Source organism: Gorilla gorilla, chromosome 1, assembly GCF_029281585.2.
Source record: "Gorilla gorilla gorilla isolate KB3781 chromosome 1, NHGRI_mGorGor1-v2.1_pri, whole genome shotgun sequence".
Classification (NCBI taxonomy): Eukaryota; Metazoa; Chordata; class Mammalia; order Primates; family Hominidae; genus Gorilla; species Gorilla gorilla.
In genome coordinates, this window is record NC_073224.2 from 151,339,516 (window position 1) to 151,362,982 (window position 23,467).

Genomic DNA, 23,467 nt, shown 5'->3' on the forward strand with positions numbered 1-23,467 from the left:
CAGCCTCCCGCATGGCTGGGATTGTAGGCGTGCACCACCAAGCCCAGATAATCTTTTTATTATTAGTAGAGAAAGGGTTTCACCATGTTGGCCAGGCTGGTGTTGAACTCCTGACCTCAGATGGTCCACCCGCCTTGGCTCCCCAAAGGCGTGAGCCACTGCACCTGGCCAGAATATTATTTTAAAATTATAAACCTGATGATGTTTTCCCCCTCCTTAAATCTTTTTAACTGTTTCCTATTTGCCCTAGGATAAGGTGCACAATTTTTAAGGTTGCTCTTATAGCCCCTCATAAAATTGTCCTGCTCATTCCTCCAGACTCATCCCTTCTCACTTTCCTCATACACTGTATGTAAGCTCAGATGCCAGCTGTTCCCTATCCATTATTTTTAAAAATATTACACCCTCGTAGACATAGAACTCTTGCATATCATCATATTATCTTTCCCAAACCCACATTTATAAAAGTCTTAGTGAGAAACAAGGAATTTATGGGGAGATGAGGGAGGTATTTTATTATCCTTGGTATAGTAATAACCATTTGAGATTTTTTTCCCCAAAATTTTTTCTTAGCTGTGGCACTCCAAGGACTGTTTTTGTCTTTATCTTCCTCCCAAGGCATATAGCCTTTTTGGATCCAGCCCGTACCCTCACTCCAAGTTCTTTACATTCATTTCTTTATTGTACTGAGCAATTTGGCTTTATCCAACTCCATCAAAGGGCTCACCAAAACAAAGTGTTCTTCTATTTGCATATTCCATTCTTGTTTAGTTACCATCATTTTTAGCTTGACTATGTCCCTTAAGATCTTGTCTCTCATCCCATGTAGCTTATTAAAATATTTCCTTAAAATATGGTGTTATATTCTTAGAGGAATTCTTGTACTAGTTGCCAAAAGAGTAAAAGTTTCTTCATTTCGTTACATGTGTTTTAGCCATATTGGTTTTCCTGCAGGTCTCATAGTATTCCTTGTTCTCTCCTACTATGTCTTTGTATAAGCCGCTAAATTTGTTTGGGATACTTTAAAGTGAACCAGTTTTAGATGTAGTTCATAGGCTTGACTTGGATTAAAAAAATCTCTCATTATATCATGAGTCATTTCAGCATTTTTAATCATCATGGCATGATAAATTTCACTGCATCGATCTCTAGGGGATTAGGACAAAAACTAATTTCAGTTTTTAAAAATGATTTTCAAGACCTCCAATAATGTACATAAAGGACATTAAATGGGCCTAAGAAATTATACAGCTTTCAGTTTGATCCTAAATTCAAGAACTAGTCCAATTAATCAAAATTGCAATCATAGTTCCCTTGAAAACAACAATATGCAAAACACATGGCCATTGTGCACAGTACATACAATCATATTAGTTTGCAGGTGGATCATATTCAATTAACTTTTTTTTATAACATAGTTGAGTGTATCTTTATTCTTACTAATGCAAACGTTTGAAGATTTTAAGCTGGCAGTAGATTAATTTCTTGTTTTGTATTAAGAGTCACACTGCTTGGGTTTCTTGGTGGCCTTTCTCAGTACTTGAGCCCTTGATCTTCAACCACAGAGGTGGAGTAGTACCTATAAAATACAGGACAACAAGGCAGCTAAAACATTTATCATTGAGGTGAACATATTCATCATCTGATTTGAGTGATTAAGAAGACTTTGCCTGAAAACATTGCCAATATCAGCTTGAGAGTAGTGTAGATGAACAGAAAGAGTACAGAGTTAGTTTTCAGTAACAGATTTCCCCTCCAGTTAGGTTTTCTTATGTCGCTTTAAACTCTCTGCATTTTCTAATCTTTTAACAGTCTTTATACTCATATTTTAAAAGTGACATCTTCTCTTGTTTCTTTATTTACTCAGAAAGGTATTATAAAATAATGGATGTGAAATACTTTGAAAAACTAAAAATGCCTTGCAATCATGGGTGGGTCTGTCAGCTTTCAGATTTGTAAAGGACAACCATGAAGAGACTAACCGTACCTGTCTATTAATCCTTCCTACTATCCAACTATCCATCTATGTTTCTCTCCCTCCCTTCTTTCAACAAGTGTTTATTGAGCACTTCATATCTGCACACAGCAGATATGTCCTTACGGAACTTATACTCTTGTGTAAGTAAATAGTAAATAGAAAATTTAAATCCAGATTGGTAATGGCTGTAACTGGGAAGAATAGGGAACTGTGGAATGGTTGGATTGGGTGGGGTGGCGGTTAGAGAAGATTTTCCACAAAAAGTGGTATCTAGACTGACAGCTGATCCTTTCATTGCCATGGGAAATTGTAGGAAATATTTCAGGTCTTATGGGATATATGGGTAATAGGAAGGCAACAAGAGGTGCTAGAATATTCAAAGTAAACGGAACATTGCGTCCAAAGGCCCTGAGGCAAGAGTTAGTGTAGTTCAACAAATATCTCAAGGTAGATGCTCTGCTAGGTCAGAAATCTTCACTCAAATTGCTTATGGACAATGTAGTAGCTAGTTTCATAGAATATCTGATGTGTGAAATGTGTAAGGTTTATCCATTTGCAGCTCTGGCCTCAAGTCTTAGCATTGAATAGCATTGAATCAATCCTTCCTTCCTTCCTTCCTTCCTTTTTCTTCTTTTTTTTTTTTTTGCAAGCAATCATTTGTGTAGTGGATTGCTAATACTTCAGAGTTGTTGATGTTTAAGGCATTACACTTTGAACTGAAATATGGCAATTATCAGAATATGCAATACCATAATTCGCATTTCTTTTCATTTTAAAGAGGAGGAAATTAGGGCACAGAGAGGTTAGATATCTTTTCCTAGGTTACACAGCTATGAAACTGCATGTAGGTTAGATCTGGGGTAACATGTCTTCACACATTAAAATCTGGAGTATCGGCCAGGCATGGTGGCTCACAGCTGTAATCCCAGCACTTTGGGAGGCTGAGGTGGGCAGATCACAAGCTCAGGAGTTCGAGACCAGACTGGCCAATGTGGTGAAACCCCGTCTGTACTAAAAATACAAAAATTAGCTGGGCGTGATGGTGGGCACCTGTAGTCCCAGCTACTCAGGAGGCTGAGGCAGGAGAATTGCTTGAACCCGGTAGGCAGAGGTTGCAGTGAGCCGAGATTGCACCACTGCACTCCAGCCTGGGCGACAGAGCGAGACTCTGTCTCAAAAAAAATATACTATAACACAAGATCAATAAAATATAAGATCAAGAACAACCACAGAGGCTGAATATTACTTATAAAATACAGGACAAAAATAGCAAAAACTCATAATTATCATTGAAACAAATGTATTTGGCATCTGATTTGAATGATAAAGAAGACCTCTAGCCTGAAAACATTGCCAACATCATCTGCCATAGCTCCTTTCTTACATTCTATCAGAGTAATATTGCTTTGAGTCCTGAAAGCATGTGTTGTCTCTGAGAATTCCTTTGAAGCTGATATCTAGTTCAGCACAAACTAGAGTCTGGGGCAATGCTTAGGAAAGATAGGAACATGAAACCCAGGAATAAGAAACAGGCAAGTGAAGTGGAAGTTTAAGAAACATTAATACAAATTTCTGTGTATCTAGAACTGATAGTTTATGATGGATTCCTAAGGAAACTGAGCAATTGAATATAATCATAATAATTGCTAGACATCTCTGGCCTTCACTAAACTAATTGCTGAGAAAAACAACATGAAGGAAAAGTAGAATCCCCCTCCAGCTTGATTATTTGAATATCGGATAAGTTAGGTATGGTGATGAGAAGCTGGAATATCGTGTGAGAGCAGTAATGCTACTTCTAAAGTCTAAGGGATATATATTATACTAAGAGATATGAACGATTCAAATCTCTTCACATCCACTTCCCCTAGCACATGTATATCAGACAATGGCAGAACTTCTGTTCTCATTGTTTTCTTGCCACAGGAACCTTGCAGATGATGTCCTAATCCTTGAGAGAAATAAAAAGGTCCTAAAAGTGAAACTTCTCCTGTCAGATCCTTCTCCTGTCAGATTTTTTTTTTTCAAACTGTAAAACTCTCTGTACCTGTTAGGATTCTTTCAGTTGCAAGTGACAGAATACCTAACAAAAATTTGTGTAACTACGAGGTCAGGAGATTGCGACCAGCCTGGCCAACATGGTGAAACCCCGTTTCTACTAAAAATACAAAAATTAGCCAGGTGTGGTCGTGCGCACCTGTAATCCCAGCTTATCGGGAGACTGAGGTGGGAGAATCGCTTGAACCCGGGAGGCAGAGGTTGCAGTGAGACAAGATCGCGCCACTGCACTCCAGCCTGGGAGACAGAAGGAGACTTCATCTCAAAAGAAAAAAAAAAATTTGTGTAAGTAAAACATTTATTGGCTCATGTATTTGAAAGAGCCAGAGGTAGGGCTTATCATAGATGCAGTTTGATCTGGGGGATCAAATGATGGGTTTCTCATCATCTTTCAACTCTTTCTTCCTTTGTGATGCCAACTTTATCACTGGGCTGCTTCCCTAATGAGACAAGATGGCTGCAGCGTTTCCAAGTCCCACATCTTCATCTGAAAGATCCAGTGGAACAGTGAAAGTCTTTCTCAGACTCAATTACCATGGCCAAGGAGTTGAGGTTTTGCTTAAGTCAATCACGGTCCACTGTGGGGGTGGGTATCGGAGTCATTCCCATCCAAACAACATGGCAGGGAAGAAGGCTGGGAGGATTTCCGTAAAGGAAGTTCTGCTACTAGATACATGGGGAAATGGAGGCTAAATAGTAAAGAAGGGATTTCTGTCCCCCGTGATTTTCAAATCTGTTCTTTTTTGGCAGTCCACCTGAAAGGACTCTCAGTCAAGTTTAGCTTCTCTGTTGGTTAGGATATAGCTTCAGGTGCATAAAATAGAGACTCAAAATACGAGTAGATTAGACAAGATAGAAGTTTATTTCACCCTCATTTAAAGCCTGAGATGATAGGGTGACTCTGCACTGTGAAGTTATGAGGCACCAGCCTGCTGTTTTGCTCTGTCATCTCCAGGATGTTGCTTCTCTCTCTGTGGCCCAATATGGATCACTCCTATGTCCCAATTCCAACCTGACAGAAGGGAAAAAGAAGGGGATGGATTGTCTTTCCCTTTTAAGTCAGGATTTCTGACCATCAGACTATTGTTATTTTGGACCAGACAATTCTTTGTTGTGGGGAGATGTCCTGTGCATTATAGGATGTTTAGAAGCATCCCTGGCCTCTACTCGATAGGTGCCAGGAATGTCACCTCCCTGTCCCCAGTTGTGACAATGAAAAATGACTCCAGACATTGCCTAGTGTCCCCTGGCAGGCATATTTTACTTCTGCTTGTATTCTTTAGCTAGATCTGAGTCACATGGTCATACATAGCTGCAAAGGAGACTGGGAAATGCAGTCCTTTTATTTTTATTTTTAAATGTTTAAATTTTTATTTTAGGTTTGGGTACATGTGTAGGTTTGTTATATAGGCAAAATCAATGTCACTGGAGTTTGTTTTACAAATTATTTCATTATTGAGGTACTAAGCCTGGTACTCAATAGGTATTTTTTTCTGACCCTCTCCCTCCTCCCACCCTTGAGCCTCAAGTAGGCCCTAGTGTCTGTTGTTATCCTCTTTGTGTTCATGAGTTCTTATCATTTAGCTTCCACTTATAAGTGAGAACATGTGTTATTTGGTTTTCTGTTCCTGTGTTAGTTTGCTAAGGATAATGACCTCTGGCTCCATCTATATCCCCACAAAAGACATAATCTCATTCTTTCTTATGGCTGCATAGTATTCCATGGTATGTATGTACCACATATTCTTTTTTCAATCTGTCATTGATGGGCATTTAGGTTGATTTCTATGTCTTTGCTATTGTGAAGTTGCAATGAACATATGCATACATGTGTGTTTACGGTAGAATGATTTGTATTCTTTGGGTATATACCCAATAGTGGGATTGCTGGGTCTCAGGGTAGTTCTGCTTTTAGCTCTTTGAGGAATTCCCACACTGCTTTCCACAATGGTAGAACTAATTTACACTCCCACCAACAGTGTCTAAGTGTTCCCTTTTCTCTGCAACCTCCCTAGCATCTGTTATTTTTTACTTTTTAATAGCCATTCTGACTGGTATGAGATGGTATCTCACCAATCAAAACTGGTGGTTTTGATTTACATTTCTCTAATGATCAGTGATATTGAGCTTCTTTTCATGTTTGTTGGCCACATATACGTCTTTTTTCGTTTTTTAAGATAGAGTTTTACTCTGTCACTTAGGCTGCAGTGCAGTGGCATGACCTCGGCTCACTGCAATCTCCACCTCCCAGACTTAGGCGATTCTCCTGCCTTCGCCTCCCAAGTAGCTGGGACTACAGGCATGTGCCACCACGCCCGGCTAATTTTTGTATTTTTAGTAGAGATGTGGTTTCACCATGTTGGCCAGGCTGGTCTGGAACTCCTGACCTCAAATTATCCACCTGCCTGGGCCTCCCAAATTGCTGGGATTACAGGCGTGAGTCACTGTGCCCTGCCTATGTCTTCTTTTGGAAAGTGTTCACACCCTTTGCCCACTTTTTAATGGAATTTTTTTTTCTTGTAATTTGTTTAAGTTCCTTACAGATGCTTGATATTAGGCTTTTGCAAATATTTTCTCTCATTCTGTAAGATGTCTATTTACTCTGTTGATAGTTCATTTGCTGCACAGAAGCTCTTAAGTTTAGTTAGATCCCATTTGTCAATTTTTGCTTTTGTTGTGATTAACTTTGGTGTCTTCACCATGAAATCTTGCCATTCCTATGTCCAGAATGGTATTGCCTAGGTTGTCTTCCATGGTTTTTACAGTTTTGGGTTTTATATTTAAGTCTTTAATCCATCTTGAGTTGATTTTTGTATATGGTGCAAGGGATCCAGTTTCAATCTTCCAAATATGGGTAGCCAGTTATCCCAACACCATTTATTGAATAGGGAGCACTTTTCCCATTGCTCGTTTTAGTCAACTTTGAAGAAGATCAGATGGTTGTAGGTTTGCAGCATTATTTCTGAGCTCTCTATTCTGTTCCGTTGGTCTATGTGCCTGTTTTTGTACCAGAACCATGCTGTTTTTGTTACCGTAGCCCTGTAGTATAGCTTGAGATTGGGTAATGTGATGTCTTCACTTTTATTCTTTTTGCTTAGGATTGCCTTGGCTATTTGTGCTCTTTTGTTATTCCATGTAAATTTTAAAATAGTTTTTTTTTTTTTTTTTTTTTTAGTTCTGTGAACAATGTCATTGGTAGTTTGATAGGAATAGCACTGAATCTGTAAATTGCTTTGGGTAGTATGGCCATTTTAATGATATCAATTCTTTCTATTCATGAACATGGAATGTTTTTCCGTTTGTTTGTGTCATCTCTGACTTCTTTGAGCAGTGTTTTGTAATTCTCATTGTAGAAATTTTTCAACTTCCTGGTTCCTGGTTAGCTGTATTCGTAGGTATTTTATTCTCTTGTGGCAATTGTGAATGGGATTGTGTTCCTGATTTGGCTCTCAGCTTGGCTGTTCTTGGTGTATAGGAATGCTAGTGATTTTTATATGTGGATTTTGTATCCTGAAACTTTGCTGGAGTTTATCAGCTGAAGGAGCTTTTGGGCTGAGACTATGGAGTTTTCTAGATATAGAATCATGTCATCTGTAAACAGGGATAATTTGACTTTCTCTCTTCCTATATGGATTCCTTTTATTTCTTTCTGGTTCCTGATCACTGTGGCCAGGACTTCCAATGCTATGTTGAATATGAGTGGTGAGAGAGGGCATCCTTGTCTTGTGCCAGTTTTTAAGGGGAATGCTTCCAGCATTTCCCCATTTAGTATGATGTTGGCTGTGGGTATGCTATATATGGCTTTTACTCTTTTGAGGTATGTTCCTTCAGTACCTTTTCAAATTATTTATTGAGGTGGGTTTTTTTTTTTCTCACTCTGTCATCCTGGCTGGAGTGCAGTGGTGTGATCTTGGCTCACTGCAACATCCGCCTCCCAGGTTCAAGTGATTCTTGTGCCTCAGCCTCCCGAGTAGCTGGGATTACGAGCGTGTGCCACCATGCCCAGCTAATTTTTGTATTCTAGTAGAGATGGGGGTTCACCCTGTTGGCCAGGCTGGTCTTAAACTCCTGACCTCAAGTGATCACCCCGCTTTGGCCTCCCAAAATGCTGGGATCACAGGCGTGAGCCTCTCTGCCTGGCCTATTGAGAGTTTTTAACATGAAGGAATGCTGAATTTTATTGAAAGCCTTTTCTGCCTTTATTGAGATAATCATGTGGTTTTTGTCTTTAGTTCTATTTATGTGATGTGTTACATTTACTGATTTGACTATGTTGAACCAAACTTGCATATTAGGGATGAAGCCTACTTGGTCATGGTAGATTAGCTTTTTGATGTGCTGCTGAATTCAGTTTGCAAGTATTTTGTTGAAAATTTTTGTGTCAATGTTCATCAAGGATATTGGCTTGAAGTTTCCTTTTTTCGTTTTGTCTCTGCCAGGTTCTGGTATCAGAATGATGCTGGTGTCATAGAATGAGTTGGGGAGGGCCCCCTCCTCCTCAGTTTTTTGGAATAATTTCAGTAGAAATGGTACCAGCTTTTCTTTTACATCTGTTAGAATTTGGCTGTGAATCCATGTGGTCCTCGACTTTCTTAGGTTGGTAGGCTATTTATTACTGATTCAGTTTTGGAGCTCATTACTGGTCTGTTCAGGGGATCGATATCTTCCTGGTTCAGTCTTGAGAGGGGTATGTGTCCAGGAGTTTATCTATGTCTTCTAGATTTTCTAGTTTGTGTGCATAGAGGTGTTCATAGTAGTTTCTGATGGTTATTTTTATTTCTGTGGGGTCAGTGGTAATATCCCCTTTGTTGTTTCTAGTTGTGTTTATTTGTATCTTCTCTCTTTTGTTCTTTATTAGTCTACCTAGCAGACTATGTATTTTATTTGTTTTAAAAAAACCAACTCCTGGATTTATTAATATTTGAATGATTTTTCATGTCTCAATTTCCTTCAGGTCAGCCTGATTTTGGTTATTTCTTGTCTTCGGCTAGCATTGGGGTTGGTTTGCTCTTGCTTCTCTAGTTCTTTCAGTTGTGATATTAGGTTGTTAATTTGAGATCTTTGTAACTTTTTGATGTGGGCGTTTGGTGCTATAAATTTCCCTCTTAACACTAACTGCCTTAGCTGTGTCCCAGAGATTCTGGTATGTTGTATCTTTGTTCTCATTATTTTCAAAGATCTTCTTGATTTCTATCTTAATTTCATTATTTATGCAAAAATTATTCAGGAGCAGGTTGTTTAATTTTCCTTAATTGCATGGTTTAGAATGTTCTTTGTTAGTCTGGACTTCTATCTTTATTGTCCTGTGGTCCGAGAGTGTGTTTGGTATGGTTTCAGTTCTTTTGTGTTACCTGATGATTGTTTTATGTTTTATTGTGTGATCAGTTTTAGAGTAAGTGTTATGTGGCAATGATAAAAATGTATACTCTGTTGTTTTGGGGTGGAGAGTTCTGTAGATGTCTATCAGATCCATTTGGCCCAGTGCTGAGTTCAGGTTGTGAATATGGATGCTTCCGTGTTGGGTGCATATATATTTAGGATAGGTAGGTCTTCTTGTTGAATTGAACCCTTTACCATTATGTAATACCCTTCTTTGTCTTTTTTGATCTATGCTGGTTTTTGTCTGAGATTAGGAATGCAATTCCTGCTTTTTTCTGATTTCCATTTGCTTAGTAGATTTTCCTCTATCCCTTTATTTCCAGTGTCATTGCATGTGAGGTGAGTCTCTTGAAAACAGCCTACCATTGGGTCTTGCTTTTTTTTTTTTTTTTTTTTTTTTTAAATCCAGCTTTCCACTCTGCCTTTTAAATGGCAGTACTTGGCCCATTTACATTCAAGGTTAGTATTGATATGTATGACTTTGATCCTGTCATTGTTAGCTGGTTATTATGCTGACTTGTTTGTGTGGTTGCTTTACAGTACTGGTCCATTTACTTAAGTGTGTTTTTGTATTGGCTGGTAATGGTCTTTCCTTTCCATATTTAGTGCTCATTTCAAGATTTCTGGTAAGGAGGGTCTGGTGGCAATGAATTTCATCAACATTTGGTTACCTGAAAAGGATCTCACTTCTTTGCTTAGGAAGGTTAGTTTGGCTGGATACAAAATTCTTGGTGGAAGATTTTTTTTTTTCTTCAAGAATGTTGAATATAGGCCCCCAATCTCTTCTGGCTTATAGAGTTTCTGCTAAAAGGGCTGCTGTTAGCCTGGTGGGGTTCCCTTTGTAGATGACTTGCCCTTTCTCTCTACCTGCCTTTAATATTCTTTCTTTCATTTTGGCCTTGGAAAATGGGATGATTACATGTCTTGGGGATGATCTTCTTGTGTAGAATCTTGCAGGGGTTCTCTGTATTTGACTGTTGGCCTCTCTAGCAAAGTAGGGGAAGTTTTCATGAGCAATATCTTAAAATATGCTTTCCAAGTTGTTTGTTTTCTCCTCATCCCTTTCAGGGATGCCAGTAATTCATAGATTTGGCCTCTTTACATAATCCTATATTTCTTGGAGGTTTTGTTCATTCCTTTTTATTATTTTTTCTTATTGTCTGACTGTCTTATTTCAGAGAGCCAGTCTTCCGGTTCTGAGATTCCTCAGCTTGGTCTATTCTGCTGATAATACTTGTGATTACATTGTGAAATTCTTGTGGTGTGTTTTTCCAGCTCTATTAGATCAGTTAGGTACTTTTGTATACTGGCTATTTAGCTCCTGTATCGTTTTATTATGATTCTTAGTTTCCTTGGATTGGGTTCTGCCATTCTCCTGAAGCTCGATGATCTTTATTTCTATCCATGTTCTGAATTCTATTTCTATCACTTCAGCCAGCTTAGCCTGGTTAAGAACCTTATATGATTTGGCTCTATGTCTCCACCCAAATGTCATCTTGAAATGCAATCTCCACATGTTGTGGGGGGGACCTGTTGGAAGTGACTGGATTATGGCGGTGGTTTCCCCCACATGCTGTTCTCATGATAGTGTGTGAGTTCTCATGAGATCTGATGCTTTAAAAGTTTTTGGCAGCCCCCCTCCCTCACTCTCTCTCTCTCTCCTGCTGCCTTGCAAGAAGGTATTTACTTCTCCTTCTCCTTCTGCCATGACTGTAAGTTTCCTGAGGCCTTCCAGCCATGTGGAACTTTGAGTCAGTTAAACCTCTTTTTTTTTTTTTTTTAATAAACCACCCAGTGTTGGGTAGTTATTTATAGCAGGGTGGAAACAGACAAATATAGAAAATTGGTACTGGGAGTGGGGCACTACTATAAATATGGAAGCAACTTTGAACTTAGTAATGGGCAGAGGTTGGAACAGTTTGGAGGGTTCAGAAGAAGGTAGGAAGATGTGGGAAAGTTTGGAATTTCCTAGAGACTTGTTGAATGGTTTTGACCAAAATGCTCATAGTGATATTAACAATGAAGTCTAGGCTGAGGTGGTCTCAGATGGGAAAGAGGAACTTACTGGGAACTGGAGTAAAGGTCACCCTTGCTATTCTTTAGCAAAGGACTGGCAACATTTTGCTCTAGCCCTAGAGATCTGTGGAACTTTGAACTTAAGAGAGATGATTTAGGGTATCTGGCAGAATAAGTTTCTAAGCAGCAAAGCATTCAAGGTGTCATCTGGCTTTTTCTGAAAGTGTTCAGTCATATGTGTTCACAAAGAGATGGTCTGAAATTGGAACTTATGTCAAAAAGGGAAGCAGAACATAAAAGTTTGGAAAATTTTCAGCCTGACCATGTGGTAGAAAAGAAAAATCCATTTTCTGGGGAGAAATTCAAGCCAGCTGCAGAAATTTGAATAAGTAACCAGGAGCCAATGTTAATAGCCAAGACAATGGGAAAAATGTCTCCAGGGTATTTCAGAGATCTTCACAGCAGACCCTCTCATCACAGGCCTGGAGGCCTGGGAAGGAAAAATAGTTTTTTTGCACCAGGACCAAGACCCTACTGCTCTGTGCAACCTTGGGACATGGTGCCATGTGTCCCAGCAGTTCCAGCTCCAGCTGTGGATAAAAGGGCCCAAGGTACAGCTCAGGCTGTTGCTTCAGAGGGTGCAAGACCCAAGCCTTTGTGGCTTCCAGGTGGTGTTGGGTCTGTGAGTGCGCAGAAGATAAGAGTTTAGGGTTGGGAACCTCTACCTAGATTTCAGGGGATGTATGGAAGTGCCTTGATGTCCTGGCAGAAGTCTGCTGCAGGGGTGGAGCCCTCATGGAGAACCTCTATTAGGGCAATGTGAGGGAAAATGTGGGGTTGGAGTCCCCACACAGAGTCCCCACTGGGGCACTGCCTAGTGGAGCTATGAAAAGAGGGTCACTGCCCTTCAGACCCCAGAATCATAGATCAACTGACAGCTTGCACTATGCACCTGGAAAAGCTGCAGGCTTTCAATGCCAGCTTGTGAAAGCAGTTGTGGGGCTGTACACTACAGAACCACAGGGACTGAGCTGCCTATCGCCCTGGGAGCCCACTCCTTGCATCAATGTTCCCTGGATGTGAGACATGGAGTCAAAGGATATCATTTCAGAACTTTAATATTTAATGACTGCTCCGCTGGGTTTCAGATATGCATGGGGCCTATGGCCCTTTTGGCCAATTTCTCTCATTTGGAATGGGAACATTGACTGAATGCCTGTATCCCCATTTTATCTTGGAAGTAACTAAGTTGTTTTTGATTTTACAAGCTCATCAGTGAAAGTGACTTGCCTTGTCTTAGATGAAACTCTGGACTTGGACTTTTGAGTTAATGCTGGAATGAGTTAAGACTTTAGGGGACTGTTGGGAAGGTATGATTGGTTTTGAAAAGTGAAAAGAACATGAGATTTGGGAGAGGGTAAGTGTGGAATAATATGGGTTGGCTCTGTGTCCCCACCCAAATCTCATCTTGAATTGTAATCCCCACATGTTGAGGGAGGGAACTGGTGGAAGATGACTGGATCATGGGGGTGGTTTCTCCCATGTTTTTCTCATGATAGTGAGTGAATTCTCAGGAGACCTGATGCTTTAAAAGTGTTTGGCTGTTTCCCCACTTGCCCTCTCTCTCTCTCCTGCTGCCTTGTAGGAAGGTGCTTGCTTCTCCTTCTCCTTCTCCTTCTGCCGTGATTGTAAGTTTCCTGAGGCCTCCACAGCTATGCAGAACTGTGAGTCAATTAAACCTTTTTTCTTTATAAATGACCCAGTGTTGGTAGTTATTTATAGCAGTGTGAAAACAGACTAATACAGAACCCCTGCTGGAGAACTAGCGAGGTCATTGGAGGACATGAGATACTCTGGCCATTTGAGTTGCTGGAGTTCTTGCATTGGTTCTTTCTCATCTCTGCATGTGGGTGTCCCTTTAACTGCATTATAGATTTAGTAATGCCAATAGATTTCTTTTCTAGATGTTTTCCCAGGGCTGAGGCTTTGTGCAGGGTCTTTATTTGTAGCTGACTTCTTCTCTTTAGTTTCACAGGGGTGTATGTTAGCAAGGTATTTTTGGTGTTGAAGCTTTGGGGTGTGATTTAGTAGGTGGTGCTTACGGGTAGTGGTTAGTTGGTAGGTAGGCTCTTGCCCAGTTGTGTAGGTCCCCTACATTTCCTCATAGTTGTAGCCATGCTCCCTGTCAATGCTCTATAAGTGTGGGCTTCTCTCCCACTTGAGTGCTGGCTGTAGATCATGGCTTGACACTCCCGACTGCTCACCTGCTCACCATATCTCTGGGGTGATCTCAGGGTTTATGTTTCCCCCCGAACTTAGAGCAGTAGTAGTTGTGGCTGAGGGCCTTTTGCTTATCTCCTGGGGGCTTCCCCCCAGAGAGATGCAGTCAGCGAGCCACTCAGTGCAATCAGCATGGGGGGTCTGTGATGTGGGCTCAAGCCAGGGGTTCCCTGCCTGGTGATGAGCAGAGGAGGGGTGGGTGGGACCTGTGGCACATGGACTGGCCTCCTTTCCTTGCATTGATTGCAGCTTGCTGGAGGTGTGGATAATGCACTTAGAGTCTTTGCTCCTTTGTTGGTCTGAGGGTAGCAGGGGTAGTACCACTGCAGAGGTAGTGGCAGGAGGCCTTTCAGTTACCTCTGGGGACTCCACCTCTGAGAAACGCAGAGCTGCTGTCAAGGGAAGGGTGTCAAAGGCTCACTGGGAGGAGAGACTGGTCTCCTCTCCACATGGTGACTGTGGTATGCTGTAAGCTTGGGTGTAGTCTTCAGGCTCTTTGTTCCTCCCCCCAGATCAAGAGCAGCAGGGATAGAACTGCTGCTGTGGCAGTGGTAGATGGGCTGTCGGATGGCTCTGGAAGTCTCTTCCCAGAAAAACTCTGGGCCACCACAGTGGGTATGTTCAGCTGTGGGTGGGGTGACTGTTCTGCGGTCATGAGCTGGGGAACCTGCCTGGTAAAGACTTGGAGTCATGGGCTCCCAGGGACGAAGGGCTGGACTCCTCTGTGTATGGTGGCTATGCTGTGCTGGAGGTGCCAGCATAGTGACTAGACCCTTTGTTCTTTTCCCAGCCTGAGAGCTGTTAGGGTGATTTCCTCCTTGGCAGAATGCTGGGCTGCCTCTGATTGGGGAGATCAAGCAGGAGCAGTGTGGTTTTGCTTAAGTACCAGGTCAGGCAGTCCTGTCCAGTGAGGAGAAGTGAGGACTGGGACCTGTGTTGAGAACAGTCTGGCCACTTTTCCATGAGGTAGTTGCACTGTGCTGGGGGTCCAGACCAGCCCCTGGTCCCTGTGGACTCTCCAGAGCATGGAGACGACAAGGGCCAAGGCTCCAAGACAGCAAAGATGGCAACCTGTCTCTCCCACTGGGAGCTCTGTCCCAGGGAGTTGCTGAGCTGCTACTGGCTCGATAGCCCTAGGAGGGGGCGGCTGGAGACTCAGTCCTGGAGGACCTACCCAGTGAGGAGATACGGGATTGGGGACCCACATAATGAACAGTCTGGCCACTTTTCCATAGGGCTGCTGCAGTATGCTGGGGGTCTACTCCCGTCCCTAGTCACCTCGGATTTTCCAGTATAGCTTTGCTAGGCAGGGGAGGCTCCCCTCGCTCCACATTGCTCCCAGGTGTGCAGCCATCCTACCTTGCTTTTCTCTGTACTCTGTGGGTCAAGCTGTTTCCTTGATGAGTCCCAACGCATGTATCTGGGTGTTTCAGTTGAAGGTGCTATATTTACTCACCCCTTCCATTTCTCTCCATGAGAGCCGTGCACACTAGCTGCTTCTAGTTGGTCATCTTGGCCAACCTCCCTTTTATTTTTTCTTGATAACTCTGTCCTATCAAGAATGGGACCACTAACAGTCTCTGTCACAGTGTTCAAGTGGAAGTTTGTCATTTCCAGTGCCTGGGTTGATATAACCCAGGAACACAATGATGATAACAGATAATATTTTTTCAGATTTTTCCTTTATCCACCTTCAGGATTCCACAAACTTACCCCCAAATACTTCCAAAACTCTTTAGGATGCATTTCATATTTGTGAACATCCTTTTAGGTTTCAACTATGGGAACCTCAAAAACTCATGAAACTATATTTAGGTGTCTTACAAATGACACTTTCACTGGTGTCCACTTTTGATGGCAAAAGTGGGCTGTTAGGATGGTACCACTGCAAGTATAGTGGCGGAGGGGTTGCAGATTGACTATGGGATTTCTTCCTTGGAGAAATGCTTGGCTGCCTCTGACTGAGGGTATCAAGCAGGAGCAGGGTGGTTGTGCTGGAGTCCCAGGTCAGGCAGCCCTGCCCAGTGAGGAGAAGTGAGGACTGGGACCTGCATGGACAAGGAGAATAGTCTGGCCACTTTTCCATGAGGTGGTTGCACTGTGCAAGTCTAGTCCAGCCTAAGAATTTCCAGAAATTGATGGCAATTTCTGTCAAGTGCAATTTCTAGTCACTCTCGAAGATTTCTTTGCAAAGCTGTGGTGTAGCCTTTTGTTTGTCATTGACACAAAAGCCATTGGTAACAACTAGAGCTACCAGCCTTCCTGTTATAAGCCTCTTCCCACCCCCAATCTTTGGTCCTGATGCAGTACTGATGAGGGCTTCTGACATGTTATAGACATTTTAGTGAGTTTAGCTTTTACACATAGCTTACTTTCTCTTTAGAACTTCACAGCAAGCCCATGGGTGTTGGGATGGAAGACAATTCTGAATAGCACAAGCCTTGTCGTACTCAAAATCATTCTTCCATTCTCTGATTACTGAGAAATTGTTATTGAATCAAGCTGATGTGCTTGATACTTCTCCTACTAGACTTGTTTTTCAGATTTCTCAGTCCCATATGTAAATAGAATTCAGCTGTAATATCCCATAAACTTTCTTGAACAGTCCAAACATGTGGAGATCCAGTTTAGGCTCAAGCTGAATCCCTTTGCTGTTTATTTACTCACTCATTTTAGTCATTCATTATTTTCACTTATTTATTCAATCAACACTTATATTGAATATCTGCTACATAAAGGCATGTGCTGGGTCTTAAGAGTTGCAATGGTGAGTACCACTGAGAGGGTCCTTCACTTACACAATCTAACGGGCTGCTGGGTCAACAGCTTTCTCCTTTTCTACATTATTGGTTTGCGGATTGCACATTTGTCTTTTCTTTTACTGGCAACTTTTAGGTTAGACTAGAATCTCTCTGCTACCCAGTTGCTTTTGGTGATGTGTGCTTAGGCAATTCAATATTTGTGTAGGTGCACAGCCAACAAGCATATGAAAAAATACCCAACATCACAAATCATTAGAGAAATGCAAATCAAAACTACAATGGGATATCATCTCACTCCAATCAGAATGACTACTATCAAAAAGTAAAAAAATAACAGATACTGGTGAGACTGTAGAGAAGAGGGAACACTTAAACACTGCTGGTGGGAATGTAAATTAGTTCAGCCCCTGTGGAGATCAGTTTGGTGATTTCTCAAAGAACTCAAAGCAGAATTACCATTTGAACCAGCAATCCCATTGTTGGGTATATGCCCAAAGGAAGAGAAATCATTTTACTATACAGACATGTGAACATGTATGTTCATTGCAGCACTATTCATGGTAGCAAGACACAGAATCAATCCAAATGCCCACCAACAGTAGACTGGATAAAGAAAATGCGGTACATATACACTATGGAATTCTGTGCAGCCAAAGAAAAGAATGAGATCATGCCCTTTGCAGCAACATGGTTGGAGCTGGAGGCCATTATCCTAAGTGAACTAACACAGGAACAGAAAAAAAAGCTTCATGTTCTCACCTGTAAGTGGGAGCTAAATGTTGATTAAATATGGACACCAAGAAGGTAACAACAGACACCAGGGCCTACTTGAGGGTGGAGAGTGGGTGGAGGGTGGGGATAGAAAAACTACCTATCAAGTACTATGCTCATTACCTGGGCGATGAAACAATTTGTACACCAAACCCCTGCAACACACAATGTTATATAGGTGTACAACAAATCTGCACATGTACCTCTGAATTTTAAAAATAAATAAAAATAAAGTGATAATAAATAAAATAATATTTGTGTAGACCAACCCCACTGATGAAGATGGTTCCAAGTAAAAATCACTCCATCACACATTCTGAAGTTAAGCAGAATGTCTGAATTATTAGGGATCTTGGATTGTCTATAATTTGTTGAATCTGATCTATTCTTTTTCTTCAGGAGCTTTGGGCAGACTGAGGGTTGACTATATTGCAATGTCTGATTCACTCTGTAAGAGCTCATCTTAAGAAATGCTTTTTTTAAAAAGAATTATTGAATTTTTTTATTGTGGTCAAATACATACAACATGAAATTTACCATTTTAACCATTTTTAAGTGTACAGTTCTTTGGTATAAAGTACATTCACATTGTTGTGCAACTATCCACATCATCCATCTTCAGGACCTTTTCATCTTCCCTAACTGAAGCTCTGTACCCGTTAAACGTGACTGCCCATCTCCCCTCTCCTCAGCCCCTGGCAATCACCATTCTACTTTATGTCTCTATGAATTTGACTACTATAGGCACCTCATATAAGTGGAATCATATGGCATTTGTCCTTTTGTGACTGGCTTATTTCACTTAAAAAATGTCTTCAAAGTACATCCAGGATGCAGCATGTATCAGAATTTCCTTCTTTTTAAAGGATGAATAATATTCTATTCTATGTATATACTAATGGATTTGTATATTCCTTCATCTGCCAATGGACTGAAATGCTTTTCTCTGCCTTTCAGGTGAAACCTTATATTGAATACTAAAATTTACATGTCCTCAAATCTTGCACTAGTAAATATAAACACTTTAAAGTAAGGCATTTAGCTCTGTGGCATTAGTGAGATAAGCCATAAAATATGCAATTGTCGTTTAATAAGAAAATGTCATTTTGCAATAAATCAATCATTGCCACTTTTTATTAGCAATAGAAGCCCTAAAATAGAATTATAAAATTATTGTTTTATGAAAAAGTCAGTTTAAGAATTTTAGCATGGTATATTTGAAATTTTCTGTAAAAGTAGATTTTAAATATTTTCATTGCAAAAAATAAGTATGTGAGGTGAGACTTGTTAATTAGCTTGATTTAATCACTCCACAATATAACCATATATCAAAATATAACATTGTATATTATGAATCTATAAAATTATTATTTTCAGTTAAAAATAAAAGAAAAAAGAAAAATCAACAAAAAAGAATTGTAGCAGCTTTAATGCCATTAAGAATATTTAAAAATGGCCGGGCGTGGTGGCTCATGCCTATAATCCCAGCACTTTGGGAGACCAAGGCGGGAAAATCACAAGGTCAGGAATTCAAGGCCAGCCTGGCCAACATGGTGAAACCCCATCTCTACTAAAAATACAAAAATTAGCCAGGCATGGTGGCACGCGCCTGTAATCCCAGCTGCTCAGGAGGCTGAGGCAGAAGAATTGCTTGAACCTGGGAGGTGGATGTTGCAGTGAGCCGAGATCACACCACTGCACTCCAGCCTGGGTGACAGAGGGAGACTCTGTCTCAAAAAAAAAAAAAAAAAGAATATTTTAAAATAATGAGAAGTCTTTCTCTTATGTGGCTGCTACTATCAATATAGTAGCTATCAGCCAAAGGTGAGTTTTAAAATTTAAATTCATCAAGATTAAATGAAATTAAAAATTTACTTTCTTGGTTACATTAGCCACATTTCCAATGCTCTATTGCCGTTGCTAGTGGCTACTGTATTGGACAACACAGATATAGAATATTTCTATCATCACTTAAAATTTGATTCTACAGTGCTGATTGTGTTAGCTAGGATTTTATCCCCCCGAGTCAGTAGGGACCATTTCAACTTCATAAAACTCATTGCTGCCTAACAGAGTGTGATATTCTGAGTGCTCCTTGGGTTTGCCAGCCAGCACTCTGTAGGTGAAAAACAGGATACTGTAGAGCATATGAACAGGATCAATACAGTCTTGTTGCTTATTAGCACCTCACCCACATAGGTGCACAGAACCCAGTATGCATACAGGAATTGATGAAAGGTGAAACTCCAGTAAGGTTGAAGGAGATAGGAAATGAAAGATTAAGCTCATCCCAAGTTAATAGCATTATAAGTTTTTATGGTTTATGAAATTTAGTTTGCAGCTTTTCAAACCCCAGGTAGTAAAAATACACATAGATGAAAACCCTCAAACAATAAAGAACACATTTGGACCTAATGACTTTTAACTCTTATGATGGGATACTTGAAAATCTAGTATAAAGAGACTCCTTTGGGATATAGCAAATGGGACTTGATGATGACACAGGCAGATTCCTTTAGACTCTCTCTCTTCTTTAGAGAGGTGATTTTCAACTTATCTTTGCAATTGAGATACCCTGGTGGTAACAGTTTATTATAATTATTTTATTCTATTTATATACCTTCCCCCACTCTTAAAGTATAGCAAACAAATTTCACTTACAGAGTTTTGATATACCTTTGACTCATTGGGACAGGGGCCTTTCTTAGCTGCATGCTCTATCCCCAGAATCTTGCACAATCCTTGCACATAACTGGTGCTTAATAAATGTTGAATGAATGAATGACTGTGAGCACTCCAGAGTTCTAGAAGGCTGGAATTGCAAATCACTCCTTTAGGACAATTGACTTTTCCTTAACAGAGATTATTCCAAACTTGTTCATCAATAGGTCTGCAGTGTCTTTAGTTGACAAGAAAGTAGCATAGGATACTGGCTAATCTGATGGACATAAATACGAGATGTCTTCGGTTAAAGTTTCAACTTAGCTGGGTGAACTTGACCATATTCAACTTTTTAATCTGTTTCCACATTTGGAGCACAATAATAACTATCTAGGATTTTTGTGAGGATCAAATAAGTTAAGATACTCAAACTGTTTAGTAAAGTGCTCAACACATATCTGGCTCTCAGTATATGTTAACTTTCAAAAAGAGGACACTTTAAGCATTTAGCTTAACCTAAAAGAGAAGAAGAGAGTGAGAGTGCTGGTAGTGTGAGAATTTCAAAGAAAGAGATAGCTTGTGGTATGGTCCAGAGTTCAGACTGAAGGAGATGAAGGGGTGGTACAACTTTGTTGCAGAATGGGCAGCTGGAAATATCACTGCTGCAAAGGAACTATCATGTCCTGAATATCTGCTGGGTACTTGAATGGTCAAACATGCTCCAGTCTCTAGGCCTTTGCCTCTTTTTCTCTTTGCTTAAATAGCCTTTCTCCAGATATCTATATTGTCCATCTCCCTGTTCATTCAGGACTCTGTTCAAATGATACTCCTTCCCGGCAAGCCTATCACAAAAGGAACCTTCTGCTCATAAAGTAAAATGTCTCAGAGCATCCTAAACTCATTATGCTAAACGGAAAGTTAAATTAACCCTGGAGACTTTTAATTTTTCCTTACATCCTCTCTAATTCCCTATCTTTAACAGTAATGATAATTACATACTTTATTTTTCTTCTTAGCACTTTCACTATTGATATTACGTGTCTTTATCACCTACTATATTATAGGTACATGAGTGCAGAGTGTCTTCTATTCACTGTGACTAGAAGAGTGCTTGTTCATGGTAGGCATGCAATGAATTTTTTTTTGTCAAATCACATACACTTTTATCATTTGAACCTCACAAGCACTCTGCATGGTAAATGGGTATAGCCTCAGGTTGTGGGGGAACACATGGTGTTAGAGAGTTTAAACCACTTGCCAAAGATAACATAGCCAATGAGTCTTAGAACCAATATTTATGATTTATTTTAATAATCTTCTCACTATATCTCATAGTTTATGACATTTTATTTATTTTGAGACAGGGTCTTGCTCTGTTGCCCAGGCTGGAGTGCAGTGGTGTGATCATAGCTCACTGCTGCTTGAGAATTTTAGGTTCAAGCAATCCTCCCACCTCAACCTATAAATTAGTTTATATATATATTTTTAATTTTTCAAAAGCAGTTGGGACTTCCAGATTTAATGGAAGTACATGTTATGTAAAATAAGGCAAATAGGAATTAAAAAAGGACAGAGATCCTATACATAAAATTTAAAAAACAGATGCTCTGTGGCATCTGAGATAAATACAATATTGCCACAATTCTTTTTTTCTGGGCCCATGGTAGATGGTAGAAATGTGCAGGTTCCCATTGACCTTGGCCCTCAATCTCTTATTCCAAGAATTTGAGTCTCAGCCTCAGAAGGTGGAATCATCAAGTTAGCCTGTTTTCTTTACTAGATTATAAACTCTTTCAAACTAGGGACTATGTCTTCATCTCTGAACCCCTTACAACCTTTAGCATGATGTCTTGCCAGATGGTCGGTGTCTGTAGAATGTCAAACATCCATGCTTGCATACATTGCAAGGGAAGTTGGGCTAAACACTTCTACCATCCTGCCTTCCTCTAAGAGTTAATTATTATTACTATTTTTTTTTCTTAGACAGAGTCTTGCTCTGTCACCCAGGCTGAGTGCAGTGGTGTGATCTTGGCTCACTGCAACCTTTGCCTCCCAGGTTCAAGTGATTCTTGTGCCTCAGCCTCCTGAATAGCTGGGATTACAGGCGCCCGCCACCGTGCCCGGCTAATTTTTTGTATTTTCAGTAGAGACGAAGTTTTGCCATGTTGGCCTGGCTGGTCTCAAGTGATCCACCTTCCTCAGCCTCCTAAAGTGCTAGGATTAGAGGAATGAGCCACTGCACCCGGCCTTAATCTTTTAAAAAGGACTTGAAGTGTTAATATGTACTTATTAGAGTCATATACGTCAAACGCCAGCATGAGGGAAGTTGAAGTGGGTAAGAGTGCCAGTTTAGATGGGTCATATATTCTTGAACTCCTGACCTCAAATGATCCACCCGCCTTGGCCTCCCAAAGTGCTGGGATTACAAGCATGAGTCACCGCACCTGGCCAAGGAGCATATATTTTCACTGTAACAGATGCCCAACCCATTCGAGCATGAACATGAGTAGTACCGTAGGTGGAGCTCACTTTGTGCCCTGGGAAAGAACTTTGACTTAATGGCTGGGTTGGAGCTGTAAAAGTTCTGTACTATATACCATGGAAGAGATAACTGTAAGCAGATATAATTTTAGAGCAAAGGTGCTATTTGATTCTTTATCAGTAGATATTAAATTTGGCTGTTTGTAATAGAAAACCCAAATGGCGGTGTCTTGAGTCAAATAGAGGTTTATTTTTCTTAAATAAAATGAAAAGTCTGAAAGAATGGTATACAAGGATGGTACAGAGGCTCAAGGAGAGCATATCTCTCAGATCTTTGTAGTTTCTCTTGGCCTTCCCCTTGTGGTCAAATGCAAGTGGCTGCTGCAACACTTGCCATTATGTGTGCAGTTTAGGATGCATGAAGGAGAAAGAACAAAGGGCACAAAGGACGCAAAGGGCACAAAGGGCCTGTCAGCTGAGTCTGCCCCCTCCCTCTTTGAGGAATTTTCCTTTTTCCTGCCTCCAAACAGCTGCTTATGTCTCCTTGGGCAGAACAGTGAGACATGGATACCTCTATCTATAAAGGTGGCTGGGAAATTTAGTATTTATTAGCTGGGCAACTTTGCCCTCATGCCCCAATAAAATGAAGGTTGTATCACTGAGGAACAATGGGAGAATAATTGGATGTTGAACAAACATCTAGCAGCCTTGCAATAATTATCCATTAAAGAACTTCAGCATAGTCCCATGGAATCCCTTAAAGAACATTACATTTTGGTGGATCTTCTGAAAAATTAGTTGCAGAATACTCCGAAGTAGCTGTATGAGTTTATCTTTTGGTGGGGATATTAAAGAGTATTAAAACCCTGAAATGCTGAGTGCTACATAGAAGGAGTCTTGGAGGCTGGGCATGGTGGCTCACGCCTGTAATCCAAGCACTTTGGGAGGCCAAAGCGGCAGGATTGCTTGAAGCCAGGAGTTTGAGAACAGTCTGGAAACAAAGTGAGACTCTGTCTCTATAAAAAATACAAAAAATTAGCTGGGCATAGTGGTGTGTATCTGAAATCCCAGCTACTGGGGA

At 40.6% G+C, this 23,467-nt stretch overlaps 1 long non-coding RNA gene across 1 annotated transcript in view; it reads right to left on the reverse strand.

Moving 5' to 3' along the window:
• Positions 1-1,108: 1,108 nt before the first annotated feature.
• Positions 1,109-23,467, reverse strand: part of LOC109026682 (uncharacterized) — an 83,725-nt gene continuing 61,366 nt past the window's right edge. Inside the window, exon 4 of the long non-coding RNA XR_008668658.2 lies at positions 1,109-1,579. This is a non-coding gene — a long non-coding RNA (uncharacterized lncRNA). The remainder of the gene's footprint in view (positions 1,580-23,467) is intronic.